The following is a 15,605-nucleotide window of genomic DNA, read 5'->3' on the forward strand; positions in this document are numbered from 1 at the left end:
TGCATTTAAATTTCTTAAATAACTTAAACCCGACAAATTTAACTATTTAGATTCATCCACAAAATAGATTTTAACATAACCTCAAAGAGTTTCTTCTAACCAAGTAAACCATTACTCAACAAAAAACATGTAGACAAAGCTCTTATCAAAATCACAATATTGTAATGAACAGGAACTTCAAAATAATCTCAGCTACGCACTTTTCCAAAACGAAGGAAAAATATACTCTGTAACTTAACTTAATATATGAAACCACCAATTTAGTCACCTAAAATTTATAACCAACACAGAAAACAACTCCAAATCCTTAGGTTTACACATGTATGAGCCAAAGGTCAAGTTTTTACAAAACACTCATCCCACAATATGAAAAAGCAGATCGAAAAATTAAATTTTTGTATAGAAATGAGCCAAAGGTTCAATTTTTACAGACACGGTCATTTTATACACAATAAGCATACATAAAAACATAAAACTTGACAAATTTTCATTAACTTCTCAACCAAGACAAAGAACTTAAGTGGGTGCTGATGAATGAAAAATAATTCAGAATTGTTTTTACATTTTTATTATTTTCTAAGTTTTTCACGGAGCCAAATTAAACCAACATGCTTACAAAAAATTTATACCTGTAAGGCCGGAGACTGCTTTCAAGGCCTTTTTCTTTTCTTTGTCGTTATGTAAATCCAATTTCACTACCACCTTCTGCAAAAAAAAAAAAAACAATTTTCAATTAACAAATTGTTTTGGGAGAGAAAATGGAAATTCATTAATACAAATACCAATACCGATTTCTGGGATTTAAGGGTTTTCTGTTACCCTTGCAACTGAAAGCCTAAAAATCCCAGAAAAATGCCAAGAAGCTTAAGTAGAAAAAATCATTTTTCAACAACCAAAACCCAACATCGATTTAATCATAAACGAAAGAAGAAATTAAAATCTAAACACAGTCACAAATTAACGAATTGAAAACCCACAAAAAAAAAACATAAAATAAAAATAAAAATAGGCAACTGGCCTTAAAACAAAGAATAAATACACATAACAGAGAGAAGAGTACCCAAAATGAGAGAAAATGAAAAAAATATATAGAGAGACAACCATCCCCCAAAACCTGACCTAACTGTACTAAAAAATTTGAAAATAATCAATAGCCTTTTAATCACTACATGTAGGGGACAATATTGAAATCCAATACAAAACTAAGGATTTTCAAATGCCACAATATTTAACAACTACCATACATAGTTCTTTAAAAATGAGCATAAACTAACCTGTAATCACAACAGCAAACAGCAAAAAAAAAAAAAAAAAAAAATCAGAGAACGCAGTATTCTTTCATATTTTCTAATAAATTTTAAACCCAGAAATGGTTACATCTACCTTTTATTTACACCCCACCTGTTGCTCTACCCTTGCATCTATTAATCCAAATTCATTCAAGAAACAATGCAGAGGAGAAAGGCACTCAAAATCAAAAGATAATGGTGAATTGGTGATGCAGATGCTAAGATTAGCAATTGGATTAGCTTTTGTTATACAATTGGGGATGCAGATGCTAAGATGGCTTTGGAAAACAAAACAATTGGCGTTGTACCTTTCCAAATCAAGAGAAGCAACAACAACAACAACAACAACAACAACAAAGCCTTTTCCCACTAAGTGGGGTCGGCTATTCCAAATCAAGAGAAGCAAACTGGCAAAATTTATCATAAATTAGAGGCATACATTTTTGAAGTGTGAAATCAGAGCCAGTAGAAAACTGGTAATACCCTGAAATTAACAATAAATTTAACATATTGGATGATGAAAATCAAAACAAAGAAGTCTAAGAAGCAATTAAGAGGGAAAGAGAGTACGTCTACAATGAAGTTCAGATTAAGAGGGTGTGATTTTAGCTTTTGGATTACTCAGGGCCAGGGTTGTAATCTATATTCATATTAGAGATGAGAGTAGAATTGAAAGCACTTCCCAAATTATACACTGTATTTTCCTTCAACCTAAAAATAGAATTAACCCTTCACATGTTGGGTTCCAAAAACCACATAAGGAGTAAAGTCTAAAATATCAATTTCAATTTAATACTGACCAGATCTCAATAAAAATAAAAGTAAATCAAAGAAGAAAAACGTACACACCATGCCTATGCATGTACATTGGCTTATGCACATGAAAAAGAATACACATGTGAATAAAATTAGACAATTTTAAACCTTTACCATCCTGACCACTATGAAAAGCTTTTCAATTAATAATTGAGCTTGAAATGAAGAAGGCCTTTCTCACCTTGATGCAGGGCGGACAACAAAAACATTATGCATGGATTAATGCATAATATCTGAGATCCTATATGTTTTTTATTGACTGATGCTTCAACATCAGTCACCTAATTCATATCACACATCCATACATACCTAAGAATGATTATTCCCACCACCATAACATTGTTGCTTTATTATGTTTTTTCACTGAGAAGAAAAGGAAAGAGCATCATGAAAAATTTAGTCCAATATACCTGAGAACAATTCACATGTTATTACCTTAAACTGGAGTTAAAATTACTCACCCATTTTTTTTTTCATCACACCAAGACAAAAATAAAGGAAGACTTCTAATCCTGTAAATTAGCAAATACTCTACTATCCTAAATTCCTAATCCCACTTGACTTCGCTGCCCCACACCTTTGTCCCCTGTCTCCCATTAACCAAAAACACTCCCAAATCACATCAGCCAGCCATACAACAAAGCCACTGGCCACATCAAATATTAGGCATGATTTAGGTAACCAATTCAAAGAATAAAGTTCGGATAACGAAATGCAAAGAACATGATACATATTGTAAAATTCAAGAACATGATTCAAAGGATTTGAACTATATTGTGTTGAAAACTTACCGAAGAGCAACGATTCCAGGGCGGTAGCGGTCAGGCTTCTTGACTCCTCCAGTTGTGGGTGCTGATTTTATTGAAGCCTCAAAATCAAAACAATTAGCAACTTAGATTCAATAACTGATTGTTTATTGGAAAAAAATAGCTTGCAATTATTGACCCAACACAGATTTTGCAGCATTAATTAAGAGAGAATTATAGTTTTATTTACTTGTGACTAAATCTTTCTTGTTTTGTGGTAATTTGTATAGCAGACAGCCAAACAATATATATAATTATTCAAACAGATTAAGACTCCTAATCAAATCAAATCGTTTCTGGTGCAGCTGCTGAACAATTGAGAGCTGAAGCGACTCCTGCTTTTGAGTGACAGAAAACTCTGCAGTGATAGTCTAATCGCCGCTCTTGCAGACGTCGGTGCTATCGCCATCTTGACGCTCGACATCCTTCTAGCCGTACTCGTCTGGTTGATGGTGCAGTCGTCTTCCACCATCTGCTTGATGGTGTGCGACTCCATAGCAATCGTCTCATCGACCTCGAACACTTCGCGGTTGGTGAGACTGAGAATAGCGAGAGAGAATCAGTGAGGGATTTTAGGGAAATTACTGAGTGAGAAAAGGGAGGGATGAGGGGATTTGATGGATGGTTAGAGAGAAAGGGGACAGAAAAAGAGGAAAAGAAAAGGGAATAAAATTAATAGAAATAAATTACTGAAATTAAAACCCAAAATCTAGAAATGAAGAAAAATGGAACCCCAATATGGAAATTAATCACCTTGGGGAACATCTTCGTGTGATGGATGTCCAAGGCCCTATTTGGCACACCGTATAAAACACCGGATAGTACTAATAATACGGTGTACGGTGTTTGGTGCCGTTTGGATTAAATAAGCACCGGATTAAATAATCCGGGCCCACCTTTTTTACCCGGTGTATACCTGCTTCCTAATCCCGTCCAATTTCTCTGTATAACTTAGTCAGCCTTCTGCTCGTTCTCGCTCTCTGCTCGCTCTCCGCTCGTTCTCACTCTCGCTCTCTGCTCGCTCTCTGCTCCTTCTCACTCTCGCTCTCCGCTTCTTCTGCCATCGCCTGCAACTGGCAGGTGAGGAACCTGGGAACTTCCGCTCGTTCTCACTCTCGCTCTCCGCTCCTTCTACCATCGCCTGCAACTGGCAGGTGAGGAACCTGGGAACTTTGAATCAGGAGATTGTGAAGGTAGCAAGAAATTTGGACTTAGAATTGCAGGGCTTTACCCCGAAGGGAGCCTTTCCAGAAATTCTCAGAGGCCAAGGCTGAGCCCAGGCCAGTGAGGGGGTTTGGGATTCTTTTGCAGTCGGGGAAGGAGAAGAAGAAGAGAGATAGGGAAGGAGTTTGGGGGTGCAGCAGAGAGATCTGGGTTTCATTATTTGGGATTCTTCTGTTCTGTAGTCGGGGAAGAAGAAGGGAGAGAGGGAGGGAGTTTGGGGTGCGGCGGAGAGATATGGGTTTCATTTTTTTTTTTTTTAAGTTTAATTTTATTTTAAGTTTTCCTCCTATCCGATATAATACCAAACACTGTATAAATAATACGGTCATTAATCCGATACTGCACCAAACGCTCGACTAATTTAGTCAGTACTATCCGGTGACTATTTATCCTATCCGACAGATATAGTCAGTACAGTCCGAGCTGCCAAACGAGGCCCAATTGTCCATGGCGTAGTCGACCGTGTTGGTCATGTTAAGGAGCTCGATCTTGGACTTGAGGATCTGCTCATCTGGATACAGCCCATTTCCTTAGGAAGTGTCTTCACAATGTTCAAGCTATCATGCTTGTAGCCCTCCGGGTGAAAATGCTGACGTGAGATGATCTTAATGTACAAATAAAACACCATGCAAGCAATAATGGGCCCAACCCAAATTACCCAATGCCCATTCTAAAGGCGGCCCTGCGAATAAGTATAGGGCCGAAGCATCTAGCCGGGTACATCCAACTCCGGCATACCCCTTTGCGACTGTAACGGTAGTTGAACAAGGAGGCCGACAACTATTCCGACGATGAGAAGACTACAACTCGGCCCAAATTATGGACTTGGCGGTGGTGGTCAAATGCTATCCAAATCGAAGCAAAGAGAAACACAAAACGTGCAAATTATCTCAAGCCGAAGGCCTTGGGTGGTCTCAATGTCCATGATGATGGGCCCATTTGGGCCTGGGGCAATGACAGCGAGGGTGCAACCTCCAAGTGAAAATGTTCCTTCAATGCTGTTGTTTACCACTACCTTGAGTGCTAGAACACCTAGTACCGCCCCGGCGCATTGGCTCAAGATGTAGACCACAGCCGTGAGAGGGAGATGAGGCCAACAAGTGTCTGGATAAGGTTACAACGGGGTTGATGTGACCGCCGGAAATGGGATTGGTGGCGTGGAGAAGAATTTCGACTGTTATGAAGTTTGGTATTGTGGTTTTGGTCTCATAGGAGGAGATCGCTACTGTGTCTATAGTAAAAACAAGCACTGCCGTGCCAACTAGCTCTGCCTGAGATGCTATCCACACCTGCCAATAATTTGGTGGATTCAAAGTCTCAAATAGGTGTAACCTACCCTTTAGTGGTGCATCTGAACGTTACCAAGTTAGCTAGAGTAGCGTGCTCTCCTCTGAATTTAAGTTTGAATTTCTCGCGTCATATTTTAGGTTAATTAGAATATCTCATATGAATTCACTGATACATGTTGCAAGAACCATTTAATTATAGTTAACTAATCCATAATCATAAAGTTAATTAGGAACATGAATCCACTAAAGTTATATGGTTGCAATTAAATTGCTTAAAAATTTCCTATGAAGTGATCACTAATGTAAATATTAATTCCCAATATATGCTAATCTTCATAGAAAATAACTCGTGGAAGCCCGACTTTTGACTCAAGGTGAGAGGACGGAGCTTCTTCCCTTCACATTCGAATGCTCTGACCAGAAGAATCCATGGCACACTAGATAATTGTTTTAATTATATTTTTTTATAAAATGATATTCTATTCTTGGCTATTTTAATATACAGTGTTGGAACCCATTGTCCCACATCGGCTAGAGGGCCAAAGAGAAAGTAGTTTAAATAGAAATGCCCATCTCTAACTAACATCGAGACTTTTGTGATAAAACCTCACACCTAAGGATTGTGTAGATCGTAAAATGAGGACAATATCGGTGTTGTTAGAGTGGGCTCTTGGCCCGTCGACCTAAAATATTCTACATACGGAAACAAAGACTTGAACTCGGATGCAAAGACGGTAAATACACACAACCTTGACCAATTGGCCTAACCCATGTGCTCAAATTAGAGAATTAGAAGGGAAAAAAAAGAAAAACTAATTAAAAAGACTTGAAAACCTTGAGTTTTAACGATAAGGACAAAATAAAGCATAAAATGAATAGTACTAGGATTGACTTTTTAGTATAAAAATGTGATTTTTTTTGTTAAGGTGAACAATACTAGAAGCTTTTAGTTAAAGTTCCCTTTAAACAGATTATTGGGAAGAATGTGGTACTTGCATTAGTGAGGAAGAAAGGGGATGAACTCTCTCATCTTCAGCTAATGGCATATTTGCTCCATTTGTTTTAAGATTGAAATAATGGATTACGTTTGAGGTCATTAATGTGTCTATATATAGTCAGTTCAGAGAACTTTTTTTGATAAAAACATCGATGGCTTCATTCAATCATAAAAGGGTAGAACAACGAAGACAATTTACAAGGAGGATTCCTCCAAAATCAAATCTGAAATGAGGTCTGGGGTCTCTCAAACCAGTTGCAATTAGATCCCGAAAAGATACCAAAACGGCTAGTCGATGAGTCACATTGTTAGCTTGGCGATGGACATGGATAGAATAAACTCCAGTGATTGAAGCCATAAGTCTTCAATAATAATCCCACATCGGAGAGGCAAGGAGGAGTATCTCGAAGGGCAACAACAATCTGGAGCGAATGACACTCAAGAATGAAATTTTGAAATCCCCTTTACATCGCCAGTAACAGGCCCGCCCTAGCAACCACAGGCTCCACAAGAAGAGGAGAACCCTTTGCAGCAGCAGCTGCCACAAAAAAGAAAAAGAAAAAAAAAAAAAGAGTAAATTGTAGGAATGGACTCTCAACTAAAAATCTATTATCATTGGTCCTTCAACTCATTAAAATCTGTAGCTATGGTTATTTTAGTCGATTTCGTCAGAATTTTGTCAAAATAAGTTATTTGGAAGGACCATTGCTACAATTAGGATCCCTCAACTCATCAAAATGTGTAGTTATAATTATTTCCATCTGAATTTTGTCAAAATGAGTTATGTTGGAAAGACTATTGCTACAATTGGGTTAAAATTGAGGGACCATTGCTCCAATTAGGATTAAAGTTGAGTGACCACTTCTCTAGTTAGATTAAAGTTGAGGGATCAATGATAATTAATTTTTAGTTGAGAGACCATAGTTTCACGTTTTGATGAGTTAAGGGACCAATGATAATTAATTTTTAGTTGATAGACCATTGCTCTAATTGAATTAAAGTTAAATGACTATTGCTACAATTACTTAAAAAAAAAAAGTCAATTCGGAGATGTGTGTATCTATACATAACGGATTTAATTTTGCTACCCCCTACTTATTTATTATGTGATGTACACTACTTTCTAATACCAAATTATCGATAGTCCCCAAAATTTCAATATGCGCTCCTTTTTAGTGGAAAAATGAACAAAAAAAAAAGTGCATAATATATTTTGAAGTGTTAATAATAATTCTTGTTTGTTTATATGAATTTGAAATTCATGTATAATGTTTTGTTGTACTTATGGGTACTTCTATCATCACTACACTTGTTTTCTTGAAGTCTTTCTATCTTAGAACAATTAGACAAACTCTTATCAAGGAGACATATGTCTAAGGGCTGGTTTGATATTGCTTGTTTTGAAAAAATAATTGATTCTGCTATGTTGCGAGAATAAGCTTATTTTTGCTGCTTCACGTTTTCAATTTGTTTTCACAAAAAACTGTGAAAATAAACTGTTTTTAAATGTTTACCAAACACATTTTTGAGTTCAGCTTTTTATGATACTCACTTTTTATAAAAGCATATAAGTATCAAACCAGTACTAACTAAACTGAAGTTAGTTGGATATTATAAGTTATTATATTTAATGAGTAAATTTAATATTTGAATGGAAAATACAGTTGTAAGCGTATCGCATCAAACGGCGAAGTTTGTTTGAATCAATTGGTGCCATGCCACCGTTTTTAAAGTCGCTTAGAATCTTTCCAAATGGGAAAGGATATATTCTATATTACCGGTCGGATTTATGTATTATAATTTATATCCCGTAGCCGGTCCAATGCTTTAGGAAATCCCCGTGTAAGATTAAAATAGATATCCTGTCAAAGTTACTAAATAGGATATTGTGATCGCTTCTTTATAAATGACTAGTTTTCATGCATGTGCTTACGTGCAAAAAATATTTTTTTAAATTAGGGTGTGCTATTATAAATTTTTTTAAATAAAATTATTGCTAACTTATTGTGAGGCTCAACCCATCCTCATCTTCCTTAGTGTAGATAATATTGTTTGTTAAAAAAAAATCATTTGACAACTAATTGAATCACATTATTATGTGCGTGCGAAAGACCTTTTCGCCTTTTAAGATGTATTGAACGTGTTTAAAAATAGAAAAAAAATAATATTTAATAAACAATTGATTGAATCATATTATGGCTAGCCCATTGTGAGGTCTAATTATAAAAAAAAAAAACAACAAAAGAAACTGCACAAAAAAAATTATGTGACGATCCGTCCCTAATTTTTCTATGTAATTTCTCACCGAGTATGTGTATTGACGATTATACCCTTATTGGCAAGAGACCTGGACTTATTCTTATAGCTTTCCTTTTGATTTCTCGCTATCGCATTTAAATTGTACATGCTAGTACGAGTAGACGTAGATTTTAAAGTGTAAAAATATCTACTTTGGATAGATTTCGATTTCCTTTTACTGTAGGAAATCTAAAAACCTATCTATTGGATTCCTTTTTATCCCATCCTGTGCACCTCATTTTAAAGTGTAAAAATATCTACTTTGGATAGATTTCGATTTCCTTTTACTGTAGGAAATCTAAAAACCTATCTATTAGATTCCTTTTTATCCCATCCTGTGCACCTCTCTTCATTATTTCACTCTCACCTATCCTATCTCTTCTTTATTTTCTGTCCCCCTCTATCAGAAAAGGTTTTCTCTCTTTTCTCTCCCTTTCTCTCCCCGTATTCTCTCTTCCTCTGCAACGCCATGAACGAACATCAAAGCTCATAGATCGAGCTTGAAACCAACCCCATTTTACTCCTCTCATCCTCACGAACACAACCATACCAACCAAACCAAGAATGGACGAGTTTTGACTCGCCAACTTGAAAGGTCCGAATTCGGACGAGTTGAGTTCGACGTGTTTTCAACCGAGTCACGATGTTTTAGGACTCGGGAAAGCCTCTAAGCAATTCCCTAGGGTCCCTAGTCAAGGTTTGAGGAAGCTTTGACGTGAAACAACTCGGTTTCGAGAAATTCAAGTTTGACCCGTGCCTTTCGAGCCAATTTCCGGCCAAACCACGACGAGTTGGCTGGTGTGAAAGATATCATTCTCTTCATCATGCTGAGTACTATAATTTTCCTTTTTTTTTTCACCCAATTTCGTTGAGTATTGAAGAAGTTATACTCATTTGCATCTTACCCAGTTTCCGGCGAGTCCGACAGCTTTCAAGGCGTTTTCCGGCCAAACCAAGGTGAGTTAGATGTCGTGCGAGGTACCATTCTCTTCGTCTCTTCGATAAATACAACTTTCGTTTTTGTTTCACTCGATTTCGTTGGGTAACGAGGAAGTTATTAACGTTTAAAGGTTGTTCAGTTTTCTGGCCGAATCCGGCCTTCCCTTTCGTTTAACTCCTGCGAGCAGCAACCCAAACCCAGGCCCTTCGGGCCGTTCTTGCGAAGCCCAAAACCCTGGGCAGCCCAACCTAACCCTTTATTATTTTTTTAATTATTATTTGGTTAATTAAAGGCCTTTGGCCATTTCCTTTTAGGGCTTTAAGCTCATGCATTTTAAAATCCTAAACCCTTTTAGTTTAGGCCTTTAGGCCTAGAATCCTTAAGTCCAACCTATTAATCTAACCTAACCTTATAACCCTTAACCTAGATGAAATATTCCGTTAGGGAATTTTCTATTCGTCAGAGAATATTTCGTCTTTCAGGGAATATTCATCATGTTGACTTTTGTTGACTTTTCGGAAATTTAAGCAGGACCTTTCTTAGAGTAATTCGACGTTCTGAATCCGTTTTTTATGTCCATTTTTCCAAATTCAATTGTTATAGTATAGTTTTATTAATTGTACCTTTATGTGCTTAGGGACAATTATTAGTGGCGTTTCATCTTTGCTAGGTTGCGTGGCTCGTCAACGGCTAAGTATCTGTGAGTGGGCAGTTTGTTTTTATACATATACATATTATAGTTTCCATAAATGCGTATTTACTTCAATTTATGCTTATATTGCCAAGTATTCGATATTGTGATATGAAATGTGATAAATGCTGCTATATGGTTGAGATATTATTGTCATGACATTCATACTTGTGTACATGCTCATCTTGCTACACCCGGTGTTAGTACTCGCCTCAGGGTCAGGGCCAGTCCTTCACGTGTATGTTCACATCTGCACCGTTCGCTCACCTTGGATCCAAGTTTAGGTGCTAGTCTTGTCAGGTATATTGCATTAGGCAATCCGACTTGTATGTGATGTGCTTTTGCACCAGTCTTTACATGATTGTAGTACTAGAGCATATTGATTACACCCAGTCATGTTCGTGTCAGAAACCATTTGTTCGAACTTGTGTGTTAGCTTAGATGATGAGCAAATTGCTTATAATTGATTATCACATGATTATATTACTTTGGCATTTGATATATCATGACTTGGCATATTTCTAGTTATATTGCTGTTATATTTGATTACATACTTACGTAGTATGTTTTGAGGAAACTATACTTGTTTTACGGTGAGGGGTTAGTATATTCAAAAATAAAGGTTTTCGTATAAGTATTGTTTTACTGACCCACTCAATTTGTTTTCGCCCCTCCAGGTTTAGTAGTAGTGTTTACGCGTATACGAGGATTCTGGCAAATCTCAGGAGATGGTTACCTTCAGTGGTGTAACCCTCAACCTATGTACTATACTGTCTTATGCTCAGACATCACGTGTGAATAGGGTTCAAACCCGCTCATCTGCACACTCTCTTGATTAGGCACTTTAGGTTTAAATTTACCCATACCTTCCACATCACTACACTTTATGGCTTCGTCACCCTCCAGGTGTCGGCCAGCACAACTCGATTCGGAGTCCAAGTGGACATTCCGGGTCGTGGTGTGTCAAATTAATTATAAAGAAACATTGTTTATAATAACGAAAATACCCTTGCATTATTATTATTATTATTTTGGTAGAAAAGGAAATACATTAAAGAGAAAAGCCCCAAGGGCAACCCGTCTAAGTACAATAAAAAAGAAAAGCTGGGTGTGCAACCAAAATGATAGTTCCATCCCAAACATCATCCGCTAAAAAATTGGCTTCCCTAAAAACATGCTACCAGCAAATGACCTCAAAGTAGTCTGCCAACTGACGTATGTCTGTAAGAATGGTCTTCAATCTCCAGAGGGCATGATAAGCACCGCGAATAACCTCAATAACTAGCTTAGAGTCACCTTCAATGATGATACGCTTAAGACCTTTCGCATTTGCCATCCATATGCCATCACGGAAAGCCAAGCATTCCGACACATTAATGGTATTCCGACCAACCCTTCGCGCCCCAAAATTGATAAGGGAACCATTTTCATTTCTAATCACAAATCCCGAAGCAGCCTGCTGGTTAGTTACCAATCTGTCAAAATTAAGTTTGACAAAGCCAACCTCCGAGGGAGACCACCGAATTGTGCCAGCCTTGGCCAACTGGCCGTCAAATAGTCCATTATGTCCCTGCATATTAGCTGCTTGATACTTTCTGCCCAAACTAAATGCTGAGCAGACGAGAATAGTATAATCCGGATTCTTATTTTGAAAAATGACATGGTTTCTGTACTTCCAAATCTGCCAACAAACCAAGAGTACCATACTCAACTCACACAACTCTTCACTATTTCTGGTGTCCAAGGAGTTTAACCAATCATTGAAATTAAGGATTTGATTCATTTTTAAAGAGTTAGAAATAGCAGGATTATTCCACACTTGTTTAGCAAAACTACAATAAAAAAAAACATGGCTAATGCTTTCATTTTCTAAGTTACACATAGGATATGAAGTAGGCATATTATTAATGTGAAATCCCATTCCTGGATTTCATTATTATAATCTAAGTAATGGTATTATTGAGTTTTTATATTATTTTTTGGGAAATTAATTATTTAAAATCTGTAGACCATTCGAGGTCACAATTGATATTGTTGATTAGATTTTGAGATCACGAACGCATAGGCGAAAGCCGTTTGCGAATCCGGGTTATAACGGTATAGTTATAGGCGTTTAAAGTTGTGATACTATGGATTTTAGGAATTATTTAGACTCCCACTTTGTGGGAAAGGGGCGCAATCAGATATTTGGGTTAAGGGACCAATCAGTTAGAAGAGGGAGGGAACTAATCAATTTTTTAAAAGGTTAGGAGCTGCCCAATCAGGAGAAGGAGAAGGAGGGGAAATGACGGACTTGAAATGGGTCATTTTTGACTCGCGAACCATCATTTTTGACCCGGCCATATCTCCTTCATACGAACTCCGTTTTGGGATCTTGGTGTCCATGGAAAGCCCTTGATGAGCCCTACATCTTGGTAGTGTTAGATTTCCCAATTTCTTTCCCATTTTTCCAGTTCGAAGCTACAAACCCACAGGTGTTCCGGCAGCTTTATCCCTTTTCCCGGTGGCTTCGAAAAGTTTCACCGTCCATGACCACTACCAAAAGACTTCCCTCAACCCCAGGAACAAAGCCCAAGCAGTGTTGGAGGCGTCAGAGTTCGATTGGAAGCCGAATCAAAGCACACATTTTTCTAAGGTTTCGGCGGGTTTGAGTGAAATTGAAGTGTTTCCCGGCCAAATTGTACTTGGCCATAGGTATAAAGTTTTCTCTACTCTTTGAGATCTTTATTTCTGTAATTTTTGGTAATTTTTAAAAATAGTTGAATTTTCGGCAAGTCGGGGCGGCCGACCGCCATCCGCGGCGGCGGCCTGGCCAGTGGGCCGACAATGTCATTTTAAGTTCAATTAGATGCCCTGATTTCATAATTGATATCCTTATGATATGGTTTGATTGTTTGAACCTAATTTCATTACGATATGTGGTTAGGTCAAAAATATGATTCGACGATCCGACCATTGGATCGTCACCAAACCTTAATGCATGATAGAAAATAATATTTTTGGATCATAGAAACTTACAGATTGAGAATCCGACGTACGGATCTTCCTTAATTGGATTTCTAAGTTTGTAAAATTAAATGTCGACCGCAACTTGAATTTTGAAATTGGCGGAGATCTGACGGTTGGATCGGGTTGATATTTTAGTATGTTATTATTTGAGCATAATGTGTACTTTTGGAAAGTTACGGATCCGAAATCCAATGTGTGGATCTTCCGGATTGAATTGTGTAGAATTGTGGACCCTACCTTTGACCGAAAGTTGACTTTTGATCAACATGTATCGAAACATCCTAATTACTAAAATTAGTACTACGGGGGACTAAGTGAAGTCTAGTGGGCCTACATTGGTTAGATAGCGACTTGAATATATGAAATATGATTATTATCTTAATTTCTTATATTAGTATCATTTGTGAATATGAATTGGTCTTATAAATATGATTTTTATTGAAATGTGAATTTTATATATTTAGCCATAGACCTATGCTACTTAAATATGATTTGGCTTGTGTATTGATGATGTTTGTGATATATATGTGTTTAATTAATTTTTAATAATGTGAATGATAATTATGAAGAATGTTATGACAATTATGGGATCTAAATATTGTTTGATAATTATTTGGATATGATTGCCAACTAAATACTTATTTGAACTTGGCATTATTCCCTAGCATGAGATGGAGATGAAAGTCAGGAGATGAGTTAGGTACTTTATTAGATTTTTAGTAGAATTAGTAATTGAGGGAATTCCTTGTGTTGTGCTCCATATGACTAGATGCTGGTTGATATGTGGAATCGATAGCATGTATGCATATAATCATGTATAAGGTGTGATGATGAGACTGCACCATGTAGATGTGGTGCATGGTTGGTCTTGCTTGGTTTATCTGCATTAGGGGACCATACTATTTATGGATCGCGCTTGGTTAATCCGCGTTGGGCGATCCTTATGGCCATTTATACTTAGGGCTGATCATGCTTGGTTAATCCGCATTGGGTGATCACTGCCTAATAGTTTTGTAGGTATGATTGTGCTTGGTTAATTCACGTTGGGGGACCATATGCATTCTAGAAGTGAGGAGGATTAGTTGTACTTGGTACATTTGGTGGGGGAATCATATGCTTGTTTGGATTCCGTTGAGTGATGGTCCGGAATCCCTTCTATTCTACGATTCCGTTGAGTGATGGTCCGGAATTGTATCCAGCTTGTATTTCATCGAATGGTTCGATTCTATATGCATGGTACTTTGAGATTCCGTTGAGTGGTCTGGAATCCCTTTGGTGTCTTGGTCCCTTGGATTTGTTTTCAGCTTCAGAGATGTAGGCTTCGGCCGAACTGTGTCGCTCATGCTTACTTTTCATGGTGTTGTATGAGATTATGATATGAGCTGTTATGATTTGTTTCAGACGAACCGTTGGATGTCTGGGTGACTCATTTGGAGTTGTTAGAGTTCCTTGGTTAAATTTGTGAAATGATATGCTACTGCATTCATTAATTAAACAATTAAATGCTAAGATCATGTATCTTTGATTCATGATTAATTAATTGATGTGATTGTGGAATGACGTTGGGTATGATTGAGATTATTATGATTAGAGTAATTGATTAATGTGACTTGAGAATAACATTGTGCTTCGTTGGTCCTTTGATATGTTACATACTATGATTTGCGGTATTCTGTGAAACAGAGTGATCTATATGATGGATGAATTGGAAAGTATCTGTGTGAGAATGGGTTACATGCGTGTAAGAAAGATGATAATTGTTGTTTGACGTAAGGTTGATGTGTAATATGGTGCATTATGATTTTCTGTTAGAAGTATTTTACGGAAAGATTAGAGTTGACGATTGGTGAACTACGAATGGTTTGATCCCTTTTAAGGGTACGTAGGCAGTCTAATGAGGAGGTTAAATGCAGCCATAAAGTATAAGAAAAATTATCACGAAATTTGAATCTTGAGTTGTGCATTGTCCATATCCCGAAGGCGGGGTATGCGAGTGATACAGGTATTTGGTAATGTCACGTGTCAATCCTGGACGTATGTCGGGATCGGGGCGTGACAATTAATATATCTCGCCAACCTGTCTCTGGTTTGGATTTTTCCCAGAATGAGAAGCCAACTAAATTTTTTTACTCTGTGAGGTACGATAAGGTTCCACATTCTTTTCAGAATCTTGCAAGAATTCACATTATTAATAACGGAATTCTGTATCCAAGTTGTGGATTGGATAGAGAATTTACCATTTGCAT

This window comes from Malus domestica, chromosome 05 (assembly GCF_042453785.1).
Source record: "Malus domestica chromosome 05, GDT2T_hap1".
Taxonomy (NCBI): Eukaryota; Viridiplantae; Streptophyta; class Magnoliopsida; order Rosales; family Rosaceae; genus Malus; species Malus domestica.